The sequence below is a fragment of the Macrotis lagotis genome, chromosome X, assembly GCF_037893015.1.
Source record: "Macrotis lagotis isolate mMagLag1 chromosome X, bilby.v1.9.chrom.fasta, whole genome shotgun sequence".
In the NCBI taxonomy this organism is placed as follows: Eukaryota; Metazoa; Chordata; class Mammalia; order Peramelemorphia; family Peramelidae; genus Macrotis; species Macrotis lagotis.
The window spans coordinates 174,691,087-174,704,747 of NC_133666.1; the positions used below are offsets into that span (position 1 = coordinate 174,691,087).

Consider the following 13,661-nt stretch of genomic DNA (forward strand, 5'->3'; position numbering starts at 1 on the left):
TCGGCAGATGGTAAATCCCAGGGGATGGGGTATATTACCAGGCTGGCAGTCTGGAACGTGTAGCAGCAGGGTAGATGATAAAACCCAGAGGACCTTGGTTTGTGTAGATGGGTTGTGGCCAGTTTAGGGCAGGGGAAGAGAAAGGTCCCTGGTGTATAGTGATTCTTCCCCCAGATATCTTTATGAATAGTTGGTGGGTAGAGGTGGAGAGGAAGAATGAGCATGGGCTGGAAAGAGAAGTCAAGGATAATAATGATCATAACAAAATTTTATTTTAATATAATTGAATTCAGAGCCTGATTAGAGGTGCTCTGCTTGTTTTTGGTCAGCATGGAATGATTCAAGTATTTTAGGGATAATGAAACAATCTTTTTATTGGATGCTGAAGTATAGTTACCCCCAAAGGGGTGAAGTAAGACACACAGTGGAAGAAAAGGAAAATGACTCTTGTCATGCTACCTTATGAAAGAACCCCATCCAAACCAAATGTGAAGATTCAGAGCAGATGTACCATTTTAGTGGAGAGGAAGAGAGTACCTTACCCTAAACCTTTGGGCATAGCAACAGTTATGATAATTAGGTTTAGCTAAATTAGCTAAAAATAAGGTTCAAGGAAGGGATAAGATTTTTACTTTGGAAAAATGGAATTATCAAAGGAAAAGAGAAGACAGAATTTCTTATTTGCTTCTTTTTTTCTTCTTAAGATCATGACCTTTGTATTTACAATTAATTAAAAACAAAACAGAGATTTTATATTTTAGGTAGGTAAGCGATGGTGAGATCTATCTATACACTCTTGATTATTTCAAGTCACCTGATTCAGATGAACTTCTTCCTTAGATCCTGGAAAAATGCTGTCAAATGTGATTACTAAGTTTTTGCTTTTGGCAACTGAAATATCATACAAAAATGGGAGTGTTTCTACAAGAAGAGAAAAGAGCAAATAATCTAAATTTCCAAAAAGGGAAGAATACAGAGTTTGCAAACTATATAGGTTATTGAGTTTGATGAAAAAATTCTAGAATGGATCATTAAAGAGATGATTTGTAAAAATATAAAAACAGGAGTAGTACTTATGTAGAAAATGACTTCATTAAGAATGAATCATTCCAAACTAATCTCCTTTCCTTTCCTCCTCCCTCCCTTCCTTTCCTTCCTTCCTTCCTTCCTTCTTCCCTTTCTTTTTTTAATACACATTTTTAAAAAAATTTTGAAAAGGTAAGCATTTTGCTTTAGATTATGCTTATACCTAAATCCTTACTAATTCACAAAATAATTCACTATTTCTTGAAATCAAAAGTGTGTCCTAATCACTAATTTTGTATCACTAACTGTAGCAAACAGAGTAAAAAAAGTTCTACTATCTAAAGAATTGGGCAATTTGATAGTTACTGTCAAAGTGTACACCTGTGCTAACTCATCTTATTATGCAGGATGGTGTCTTCTGCTACTTTACCATTGTGAAAATGTGAAAGTAATAACTTAATAATATGAAAACCAGAGGTGTGACCAGTACAGATTAGCTTGTATCAAGGAGAACAGGTGAAGGAGGAATCATTTCTTAGCTGTCCATGAAGATCAGATCAATTAAGTTACCAGGCATTTCCCCTCCAGGAGGGTTTAAATGGAACAACTTTAGGGAACATTTGCTTCTGGAGATAATAAGGAGTCACTGCAGTTTATTGATTGGTGAAGAAGGAGGACTGGTATGTTTGTTTTTTTGTTGTTCAGTCTTTAGATCATGTTCAACTTTTCATAACCCTATAGACCAGAGTATACCAGGTTCTTTTATTCTCCTCTGTCTCCTGAAGTCTGTCCAAGCTCTAGTACATTGCTTCTATGGTATTTTCTATTCGTCTCATTCTCTACTCTCCCCCCTCCCCATCTCTCTCTCTCTCCCTGTCTCCACTTTTCTCAATATGGTTAAACCTTGGGTATGATTAGGAAGACTAAACAGAAGACTGATGGAATAGTCTAGGTAATAGGTCAAGAGAGTTTTCACCAAGGCAGTTGTTGTATCAGAAGAAAGAATTGGGAACATATATGAGAGTTGTTACAAAGGTGGAAATGTCAGGATTTACTAATTTATTGAACATAAAGGAGGAGAAAGAGTGAGGAGTTGAGAATGACAGTAATAGTGAAATTAGGAAGACAGGAGATTTCTGAGAAAAAGAGAATAAGTTCAGTATTGGACTTGTTGAATTAGAAATGTTCTTTGGACATCCAGTTTGAGATATAAATGACTAGATATTAGGAGAGAGGAGTGAAGGAGAGAAAACAAAGAAAGTGATAAGAGAAGCTACATACAATAGGTAATACAGAATTTGAAGTGGATAGGAGCCAAGCTGATGGACAGACTATTTCCCAGAGTGCTTTCTAATTGGAATAGAACCATTGCTTTGCTGAGAGCTGATTGACTGTGGAAAGGTTAAGCCAAGTGAGAATGCTAACTGATGTCAGCTAAACTTTTAAGTTTCTAAAATGTATTTGGAAGAAAATAGAATCTTCTGTTATTTTAAGAACTTCCTCGGGGATCTACAGTTTAGGAGAGGAGAAATCTTTCAAAAATGCCTTCACCCCTGTAGCTTAGGGTTGGGGAGAAAGAAGAAAGAAAACCTTGATAACTCTTTTGAACCTTGCTAATATATTTTGCTAAAATGAGTGTAACATATTAACAAAAAGGTTGTGAGTTGACCAACTATGAGGGATACTCTCAGGTGTTCAGAGATCTAGGACAACCCTGGAAGACCTGTTACGCACAATGCCTTCCTCATTCAGAGGAAAACAAAAAACAATGGATACTATGTTTGCTATTTAATAAAACTTCTCTTGTTTTTCCTTCCTTCCTATCCTATTGTTTTCTTTGTTCCCTTTAGTTCTCATACACAAAATGACTAATATGTAAACCTGCTAAACACAAATGCATATGTACAACTCTTACTAAACTGTTCACTGCTGAGGGGCTGGTGGTAGAAAAATGTATAATATAAATATGCAAGTGGATGGATGTTGAAAAACTTTCATAAAATATAATTGGAAAAATAAAATAGATATAACACCTTCTCAGCACCTTGCTAAGGGTATCTGTGTGCCAAAGGATCTTGGTACTAGATTAGCAGTTCAGAAGTAGCAGAGAAATGATTATAGCAGTAGAGCTGTATGGATCAAAAGTAGAGTAGATAGCAAAGAAGTAGTTTCATAATTGTGAGGTTCAGATTGTTACTGAAAGAGGCCAAGGATATTAAGACCTGATCCTTGCTTGTAAATTGGCTTAGTACTTTCCTGCTAGGTTTCTGTAAGTGTGTAATCAGCCTTCCCCAGGGAAATTCTACCCATTACTAGGAGAGTCTGAGCCAGGTTGCTATGGGTGGGCAATGGTAGATAAGTGTTATGATTATTTCCTGTTTTGCTTCTTCACTTAGGAAAGATTTCATGTTTAAGAGTCAATGGTATCATTGTGATTGATTTTTAAAAGCTGTCCAGTAGGGTACTTAGAAGCTATAATGACAAGTAATAAGATTGTGTCCCTATGACACTAAGGTAATCCCTAGAACACTGAGAGTTTGAGAAGTCAAAGTGTGGTGGGGCCATGCTTGGGCCCTGCTTGGAATAAATCCCATACCTCTCAGTGTGAAGACAGGTGGGGTGGGTGAATGGGAGAAATAAGAGAGGGATAAGAAAATGTGAGAGGGGGGTATGGGTAAAGAGGAATAATAGAAACCAAGTCTAGTCTTCCAGTAATTGAAGATGTAGGACCTATAATGTCCCTTCCAGTTCAAAATCCAAGATATTATGGTTTTAAAAACACTGAGGAAGCCAGAAGCATTGGCTGGAGGATCAGGATGCATTGCTGAAGAAAATTGTACTCCCAGAAATTTTTAGTTTGGTTATATGGGCCCAACTTCATCAGGAATTCTTATTCAACTCATGAATGCCCATCCAGTTTACTCAAGTTCCCTGACAATGTTTAAGAAAACTGAAGAATTAGAAAAAGAAATTAGGAGACAGAGTTCAACATAGTCAATTTCTAGTAAAATGGGAAACTGAAGCAAATGCTTGGAAAATCCAGACAAAACCCTCCTGAGTTTTGTGAAGGTTTATTTGTTTAGAATTATATTTGTCTTGAATTGTCTAGCTTTCTCATTTCTTCACGTGACTTAGCTGGTATGAGCTGGCTTTAATTAAATCCCTTTTAGACTCTCTTCCTGATTCTTATTAGGCTGACTATTTGATGTTCATCTAGCAAGTCTTATTTCCTCTAGGCCTTGGGCCCTTGGAGTCTTCTGTCTGTTCTTATTTTTATGGCTCATCTACATGACCCAAGAAATGATGAATTAGAATAGCAATTAGGATTCCAAGGGAATTTCAACATAATACATCTGAATATCTCATGTGTAATCAGATTTGGGGACCGTAGAAGGATCCAGATGTCACACCATTTTTCACTGGAGCTAAAAAAATCCAAAATATTCTAGAGAAAAATTTTTACTTAGTTCTTTATCTAAGTTTATTGCTTGTTCTACACAAATGTTTTAGATCTTGTTAGAAGAATTCTGGGCATTCAAGAGGCAGGAAGACATTGAATAAGATAGGAAAAAAACCAAGATGGAAATACTTAATACAAGGATCTAACCACTCGAAATCTTTATGAAAAAGCACATAATCAGGCTGTGAAAGATTGGTGTACATTATCTGGCAAAATTCATTAACAATCAATATTCAGAACTCAACTAATTTTCTTATCAGATTTTTTAGAAAAATCTAAATTTATCATATAAATACCTTAACTTTCTATTTGATTTTTTCTTATATAAATGACAATTGAAGAATTTTTTTTAGTTCAGAATTACATGTAATATTTCAGGTGGGACTACTGCCATATATTAATCTATGAAAACCAGAAATGAACATACTATGATAATAATAATAATAATAATAATAATAATAATAATAATAATAATAATGCCTGAAATTTATTATTATAATTATTTTTGGTGAGGCAATCAGGATTGACTTGCCCAGGGTCACACAGCTAGTATCAAACACCTGGGGTCATATTTTAACTTAGATCCTCCTGATTCTAGGGCCTATTCATTCCATTCACTGCACCACTTAGTTGATATTTATTTAGCAATTATTAGTTTGCAAAGTTCTTCATATATAGTATCTACTTTGGGTTTTGTAGCAACTCTTTGGGAGTAGATAGTATAGGCTACCCCCAATTTGAAATGAGGAAACTGAATCTCATAGAGCTAAAACAACCTGAGCAGGATAAAAGAGTTGGTGTGCCAGAGACAGCATTTAAATCCTCATCTTCTTCCTAACTCAAGTACAACCTTCTATCTACTACATCTGGTTGTCTGTATTATGACATTGTTCATTCTTCTTGTGCAATATAATTTTACCTCATTGATTTCTAATGCTTAATGGAACAAGTAACAATTTTTTTTTTTTAGATATTTCAAGGCACTGGGGTTAAGTGGCTTGCCCAAGGCCACACAGCTAGGTAATTATTAAGTGTCTGAGGTCGGATTTGAACCCAGGTACTCCTGACTCCAAGTCTGGTGCTCTATCCACTGAGTCACCTAGCCACCTTGTAACAATTTTTTTTAAACAGTTTCTAGGTTTTCTTTTCTGAAGCTTATACTCGAAACTGGAGATGAGTATTTTTATCCTTAATAATATAGCACATTTCCTCAGGACTTTAAGGCTTGTAAAACTCTGTCAGTGATGTGTCAGGTTAATGGTTACAGGTATTTATCCTATTTTTGCAGATGGATAAACTGAGACTCTTGAGACCTTTTTTTCTATGAATCCTTGGAATTAAAAATTACAACAAAAACAACAGCAGCAAATTATTTTATTTCATAAAGGCTTTCAGGCCAATCTACTTCTTTTATTGCTGACTTAATGCTGATTTTATTCATTGATGTAATTTGGTATGTGCAAATCATAGTGATAATGATGATGACTTGTATCTTAACACATAATACAACTCTTTAAAGGTGTTCATTTATTATCACATCTCCGTGAGTCATGGATGAATCTTTAATGAATTCATTTCACAGGACTATTACCATAAACGTCAATTATTGGAATATTCTTTTGAAACAATAAGAGTGATCTTTAAAAGGGATAAGTATCAAGCCCTAAATTTAGCTTTAAAGACTCAATGGGGAAGATAGGAAATATACTCCAAAAATAGTTCAAAGTTAAAGCAAATCTTAAACCCCAATGAGATTATCATCTCCATAAAAGGGGAGAATATAGATTCACATACATATATAATATACATACAGTCATACATAACAGAGATCTATGTGACTCTATAAGGAACTATTTATCTAAATATATTTATCTCCCCTATACTATCTATGTAGTTCTATAACTCTGTCTCTGTCTCTCTGTCTCTGTCTCTCTCTGTCTCTGTCTCTCTCTCTGTCTCTCTCTCTCTCTATATATATATTTATATAAATATATAATTTATATATATATTATATATATTTGTGTCTTTATGCAAGGTCAGACATTTAGAATTATGTATAGCTTTGAGTGGCACATTTTAGAAGGGACATTGACAAGCTATAGTTCATCCAGAGGAAGGTAAACATGACAATTATAGGACTGCAAACCATGCCATATAATGACTGAAGGAAATGAGGATGTCTATTCTGAAGAAGAGAAGACCTGGAGAGGGGTCACAGAATGATAACAATCTTCAATTTTTTAAGTATATAAATATATAAAGAAATTAGATTTGTGATTTTTAGCCCTGAGGGGCAGAAGTAGGTCAGTGAATAGGTGGAAGTTATTGGTGGTCAGATTTTGGTTCAACATAAAGAAAAAAAATAGAATTATCCTCAAATAAAATCACAAGAAGACTTTAAGCACAGACTGAATGACTACTTGTCAGGAGGATGGAAGAAGGAATTCATGATTTAGGTAAATTATTAGGGGGGGATGTATTTTGTGACTAAGTGACTTCTGAGATCCCTTCAAACTATAAAATCCTTTGATTCTGTGATAGTTCCACTGATAAAAATTTGCTGGAAGACTAGAAGTCTTTTACAAAAGAATGCTCTAGAAAGTTAACATGATTCAGTATTTTGAAAAAGTTTAACATTATCAATTCTTCCATTAGGTTAAAAATGTTTTTTTTTTTAAGAGCACACATTTTAAAATGATTTATTTTACATCTTCCCATTTCTTAAGGCATGAACAATGGCAGGTTTCCCAAAGCATCATGTTTTGTTGTTGTTGTCTTTGTTTAACAAGGGCAGCACAAGCGCATCACATCAAAGGACAAATGTCAAGCCTGAACTGACCCATAGCTGTGACCCAGGAGTTTATAGTTTAGAATCATGGCTCTTCCAAGCAAATGACCAAATTCATGTTTTATACATTTATACATATTATTTTGAACTCTTGAAGTTGGCTTTAAGCACCAGGAACAGTTCAATTTTTTTTTTTTCTTTACAAACCCTTCGGACTTTGGATTACTTTTATCTGCTCCCTTTATTCTGCATTTCGAGGGTGAGGACATTTTAAGGAATATGGCTGCAGCAAAACAGAAAAGATCCCAAAGTGGTCAGGGGCCTGGTCTAATGCACTTTTTTGAAAGTCCATTATAAAGATGAATAGAAAAGCAAATGGTAAGTTTTCTGTAGATCCACAAACCATGCTTAGCTTATAAGAAACATCATTGTGCATAGTTATTTATTCATTCAGAGTATGATATGTGTACTCAGATCTATAGTCTCGGGTTACCAGAGTGCAGGGCTTTCTACTTTGCTAAAGCCAGGGTCCTTTCGAAGTTCCCAGTATGTGTCATTTGAAACCCATGCTTCTCTTTGATTGGCATCAATGACTTTTTAAAAAAAATTTGGTATATGCTCTACATGATTTTCTTCCATGTATTGCCTTCGAGATCGTTGGAGCTCTTCTACTCTTTGCTTCTCAGAAGCTGCTGCTTCTAAATTTCCTTCTTCCAAAAACCTTTGATCTGGCCGGAATTGGGCATCTGGTGGAGGAAGAAGATCCTTCAAGACAGGATCTAATTCATTGAGTTCAATAGCGAACCTTGTAAAGCCATAGTAGAGTTCATAATTGGTTAGCATGGAACCTGGCCTCCATATACACTTTGCTGATGGTGGTATGCCACAGTATAAACCTTCATGCCACTTTCCAAAGAGATGGTGAACCACCTTTCCTTCCTGATCCATGACAACGCCTTGGACTTCATTCACATTAGAATTCCAATAATTTACCTTGATAAATGTGAGTTTACAGATACAAATACTGCTCTTTGTATTTCTAATAGTGATTTCTCCATAATGTTCTATCCATCTCCTTCCACTGAGGATGTTATGGATGCATGTAGTGACTTTGTTCCATATGTGGTAATCTCCATACTTTGGAAGTGTCACATTCAGGGTGCCCACAGGTAGAATTTCCATGGATTTCCCCCAGAACTTGTTTTTCCATCTTATTTCTTGCCAAAACATAAAATTCTTTGATTCACAATGACAGGCAGAAATGGGTGGATGGTGGCTAACCTGCTCTGAGAAAAAATGGAATCTCTTGTCTTCTCGAATACACTCATAAGTCTCACCAAGCACAGGGTTGAATGGCTTACTTCCTGCTCTGAAGTAGGTAGAGCAGTATCCTGAAACTGCAAATGCAGCAATGAGAACCATGTGCTCATATGGATCATCAGTTTCGGAGGCCTTATCCAAGAGCTCACTGTATTCAATTTCCTCACAGAGATGCTGCAGAGTGTTGAGGGGCTCATTCAGTTCCACAGGCATGGACACTTTAGATAGATCTTTGCCAATGTTATTTCTCAAAATATTCCACAGATTAATGTTGCTAGTATCAGGACATGGAGCTGGGAGGCAAGTTCGAAGGCAAGAAAAATGTTTTTTAAAAAAAGAGACTGTGGTCTTCTTTGGTCTCTTAAATAGTTCAGTGAGTCACATGGATCTCTACAATGTCTGTCTCTTGTGTCCAATAGGACAACATAACCATACTTCCCAGGTTATTTTTTTGGGTGGTTTCCCAGGGGTACCTTAAATGTTCTTTCATCCCCCTAATAAATTGGGTCTTCTTTTATGTCTGTGTTAATGACACAAGAAACTAAATTTTTTCTTGAAAGGGTAATGCCAAGGGAGTCTTTATCTGCTAAAATATAAAAGAACCTAACAAGTTCATGCTTAAATTTAATTTTCAAATTGTTTTAGATGCCTGTCCATAGAGATGCTCCTTCTAATGAATTGTTTCAGACAGTGTTGCCTGTTCCCACATTTCTGCTTTTATAGAATGCAAAATATAGCAGATTACTTTAGGCAGAGTAATAATTAAGGAGAATTCAGCAGAACTTAGAGCCCAGATTTAATCTGTTGAGCATTTAAATCCACCCCAATTACCCAGTTTCTGTATCTTTGATCATATATTTGATATGACTGAATGGTATATCTTTTGTAAACTATTTTTTAAAAATTGTAGGATTTAGACCCAATGCTAATTTTTGAGTGAATATTGCTTAATTCATGTTGAATTCTTCAGGAAAAAAATATGTTTTGAGATTTTTCTTTTGAAGGGGTTCAACAGAGAAAAAAATAAGATTGCAAAAGCTGCTACAAAATTTTTTTTAAAAATCCCCCCAAAAAAGGTTGAGTCTTAAATTCAAAGTAAAATTCCGTAGTTAATATGTGGGAAAAGAAGGCAATGACTTGATTCTTTAGGGAAAATAGGAATATATATTGGTTAAATAGTAGAAGTATGCTTAGTGATTATATAGGTAATTTACTTACTTTTTAATTAATACAGCATTAAGTAGAGGTGATTTTTTTTTAGGTGAAACATCCTATGTTTTTCAATACAATTCATTTCAGTTCATTTCAATTTAACAAACTTTAAATGCCTGCTATGTGCCAGAACAGGTAATGCAAAGTCAAAAAGGAACTGAGTCCTTGTTCTCAAGCTTACATTCTGCTTTTCAGAAAAAATAGAATGATATAATGGCCAGTGTTGGATCTAGGCCTGTTTCATTTTTTCCCAGTAGAACCCCACCGATTATCTTTTCCTAAGGACAGGAATCCTAATCTTCATAGAAACTCCAAACAACACTCAATCACACCTTGGTAACCAAACAAAACACATACTCCCTGGAAGACCTACATACTACCTTTCCTTCTATATTGCATACCCTATAAAAAGACTATCTCTTCCCACTACCCACTGCTGGAGTCATCTCAGACCCAACCTCCATTCCTTCCTTCAATAAACAGCTTTACATTCGCTTCCATTTATAGCACCATCTTCCTTTTTACCAAGGGCTCTTGGAGTGGCAGGGAATCCTGAAGCTCAATACCAGGGAATCAATTTTGCCAGAAGGAACCCTTGAAACCCTCTCCTGGACCTAGCAGACCTTGGTATTCAAGGACCGCTGCTCAAGGCAAATGGAGTGAGATTCCATATGTCTAGCTGTTTTTTGAACTAAGGTGTTCTCTTCCCTATGTGAATCCATCTCTGCTTCACAAATTCTTCTCCATCTACCAGAACCTTCCAAAACTGGTACATTGGATCCCTCAGCCCCTTCTACCACTCCTCTAGACAATCATCTAGAAGATGCTCACCTTTCAGTCCCACTCTGCTTTCCCCCTCATGCTTCTCCTTTCAATGAATGTGGCCACATCTATCCCCCTTCCTTCTGTCTCAGATATTCAATCTCATGGATATATTTTCCTTCTCTCACTATTTGTTATAAATTATCTGTCTAGTTTAACATGAATCCAATTTTAGCTGGAAATCTGTAATTCATAATCATAATAAGGACAGGACTAAATATTTTTGGAATGCAAAGGTAATAACTTAGTCCTGTGAACTGGAGACCAGGAGGTTCTTACCATTCTCCTTATTACTGGAAAAAAAATATTAAGCCTTGAGACTAGTAACCTCAGTCCTTGAACAGGAGCTTAGCCACACCCAATTTCTGGAAATTTCATAGGCATCACAGTTCCCTTCAGAGCTTTGCAACTGGGTCATAAAGGGCAATTTCACCCCAACTGTCTTATAAGTGAAAAGTTTAGTATTCTTCTATGTTTGGTGGTATGTCTAATGTATATAAACTTGTTCTATGTCTAGATTTGGTGGGTGTATGATTATCTAGACTGGGGTTATTAACTTAGGGTCTGTGACCTTGTTTTAAAAAATATTTTAATAGCTGTATTTCAATTTAGTTGTTTTCCTTTACATTTCTATTTTTTTATTTTATACATTTAAAATAATTCTAAGATAGGATTTATGGGATTCTCTAAACTTCCAATGGGGACCATGACACAAAAAACACCCTTCCTGTTGTCAAAAAGCAGGTAATGACTGAAAGAAATGTAACAGAGCAGCAAAAACACTGCAGGATTGTATTCTGATGAGGCTTCATCAGGTTCCTGCCAATCAGTGTCAGGTTCTTCCCAATCAAAGAGGCATAAAATGATGAGGCTTAAATCATATTTCTATTGGTCATTGAATATTAGGTCTTGCTTCTCTGATAGTCTTGAAGCAGACTGCTGCTGGCCATTGAACTTTAAGGTTGGATTCTAGAATGGAGCATTCAATTGAAAAAGTTGTAAGCACTTAAAAAATGAGATATAGTCTCTGAATAAGAATGGTTTTGTTCTAGAAAAGACCAGCATTTTACTTTTTACCCACTATAGAAATAGGACAATATTTGCAAGAAACTTGGAAATTCTTAGACAAATTAAACTGTCCTAATTCTGATAATTAGGCTAAATAACTGGTTTTCAAAAGAAGTCTCCTTTCATCTTCTTATAAAAATTGTATTTCATTTTTTCCCCTGCTTAGATGCAAAAACAAGTTTCAACTGTCACTTCCAAAACCTTGAGTTCCAAATTCTTTCCCTTCTTCTCACCCCATTCCCCTTTGTTGAGAAAGCAAGTTACTTGGTATAGGTTAAAAATGTTAGTCATGAAAAATATTACTACAATGATCATGTAAAAGTAAACATGACCCCCTCCCCCCAAAAAGAGAAATCTCAAGAAAAATAAAGTTAAAAAAAGCATACTTTAGCTTGAATTCAAACACCATCAGTTCTGTCTTTGGGATGGATAGTATTCTTTATCTTAAGTCCTTTGGAGTTTTCTTGGTTACAGCATTGCTGAGAATATGTAGGTCATTCACAGTTGATTGTTCTGCAATATTGCTGTTACTTTGTATAAAGTATATTTCCCATTGTATCTGCTCTTGAAAATTTTTTGAGAGCATCATGTTCATCATTTTCCATACAAGAACAGTAATTCATCACAGTAACATACCACAATTTGTTTTGCTATTCTCCAACCTGGGTACCCTCTCAATCTCAAACTCTCTGACCCCAGAAAAGAATTGCTATAAATATCCCTTTGTAGATATATTCTTTTCTTCTCATATTTCATCTTTTCTGGAATATAGACCTAGCAGTGGTATTTCTAGGTCAAAGGGAAGGTATGGGTTTTATAGCAATACCTTAGGCATTGCTTCAAATTTCTCTAAATAATTGTTGAATCATTTCACAATTCCTCCAACCATGCATCAGTATCTCAATTAACCTACATCCCTTACAGCATTTGCCATTTTCTCCTTCAGCCCTATTAGCAAACTCAATAGCTATAAGGTAGTACCTCAGAATTGTTTCAATCCAAATTTCTCCTGACAATAGTGGGTTAGGAGAATTGTTAAAAAAATTTAAATAAATTATATTGATAGCCTCATCTGAAAACTGTTTATATCTCTTGAGCATTTTCTTAATTGGTGAATGACTCTCATTTTTTATAAATTTGACTCAGTTCTCTATATTTGAGAAATGAGGTCTTTATTAGGGAAACTTGTTTCAATATTTTTTCGCACAGTTGCTATTGCTTGACCATATTTCCTTTCATCCTGTTCCCCCCCCTCCATTTATTCTATTCTCTCTCTCTCCTTTCAACCTTTACCCCCTCAAAAGTGTTTTGCATCTCTGGCACCCACCCCACTCCCCTCCTCTTTCTCTCATCTCTTTCCTTTCCTACTGTCCTCTAGGGTAAGATAGATTTCTATAGCCAACTGAGTATGTACGTTATGTACCTTTCTGAGCCAATTCTGATGAGAGTAAAACTCTCTTTACTACCCCTCATCTTCACAAAAGTTTTTCTTAACTCTTTTATATAAAATAACTTAACCCATTCTACTTCTGCTTTCCATTTCTCCCAGTATTCTTTCTTGCTTATTAATCTCATCTTTTTAATATATTATATTAAATTATATTTATATTTTAAATATATTTTATATTAAATTACATTTTAATATATCATATTAAATTAAATATTAATATATTATAACTTCAAATTGTCTTGTCTGTAATAAAGGAGAAAGTTCATATAAGTTCATATTATCTTCCCATGCAGGTATATATGCAGTTCAATATCATTAAGTCCATTATGATTTGCCTTTCCAGTTTACCTTTTTTATGCTTTACCTGAGTCTTGTTTTTGAGAATCAAATTTTCTGTTCAGCTTTGGTCATTTCATTAGGAAAGTTTGAAGCTCCTATTTCATTGAATATCATCTTTTCCCCTGAAAGAGGAGGTTCAATTTTGCTGGGAAATTGATTCTTGGTTGTAATCCAAC

The 13,661-nt window shown here is 35.2% G+C and overlaps 1 pseudogene; it reads right to left on the bottom strand.

Annotated features, from left to right (window-relative positions):
* Nucleotides 1-7,571: 7,571 nt before the first annotated feature.
* Nucleotides 7,572-8,862, bottom strand: LOC141498549 (oxysterol-binding protein-related protein 6 pseudogene; annotated as a pseudogene).
* Between the last annotated feature and the right edge of the window lie 4,799 nt (nt 8,863-13,661).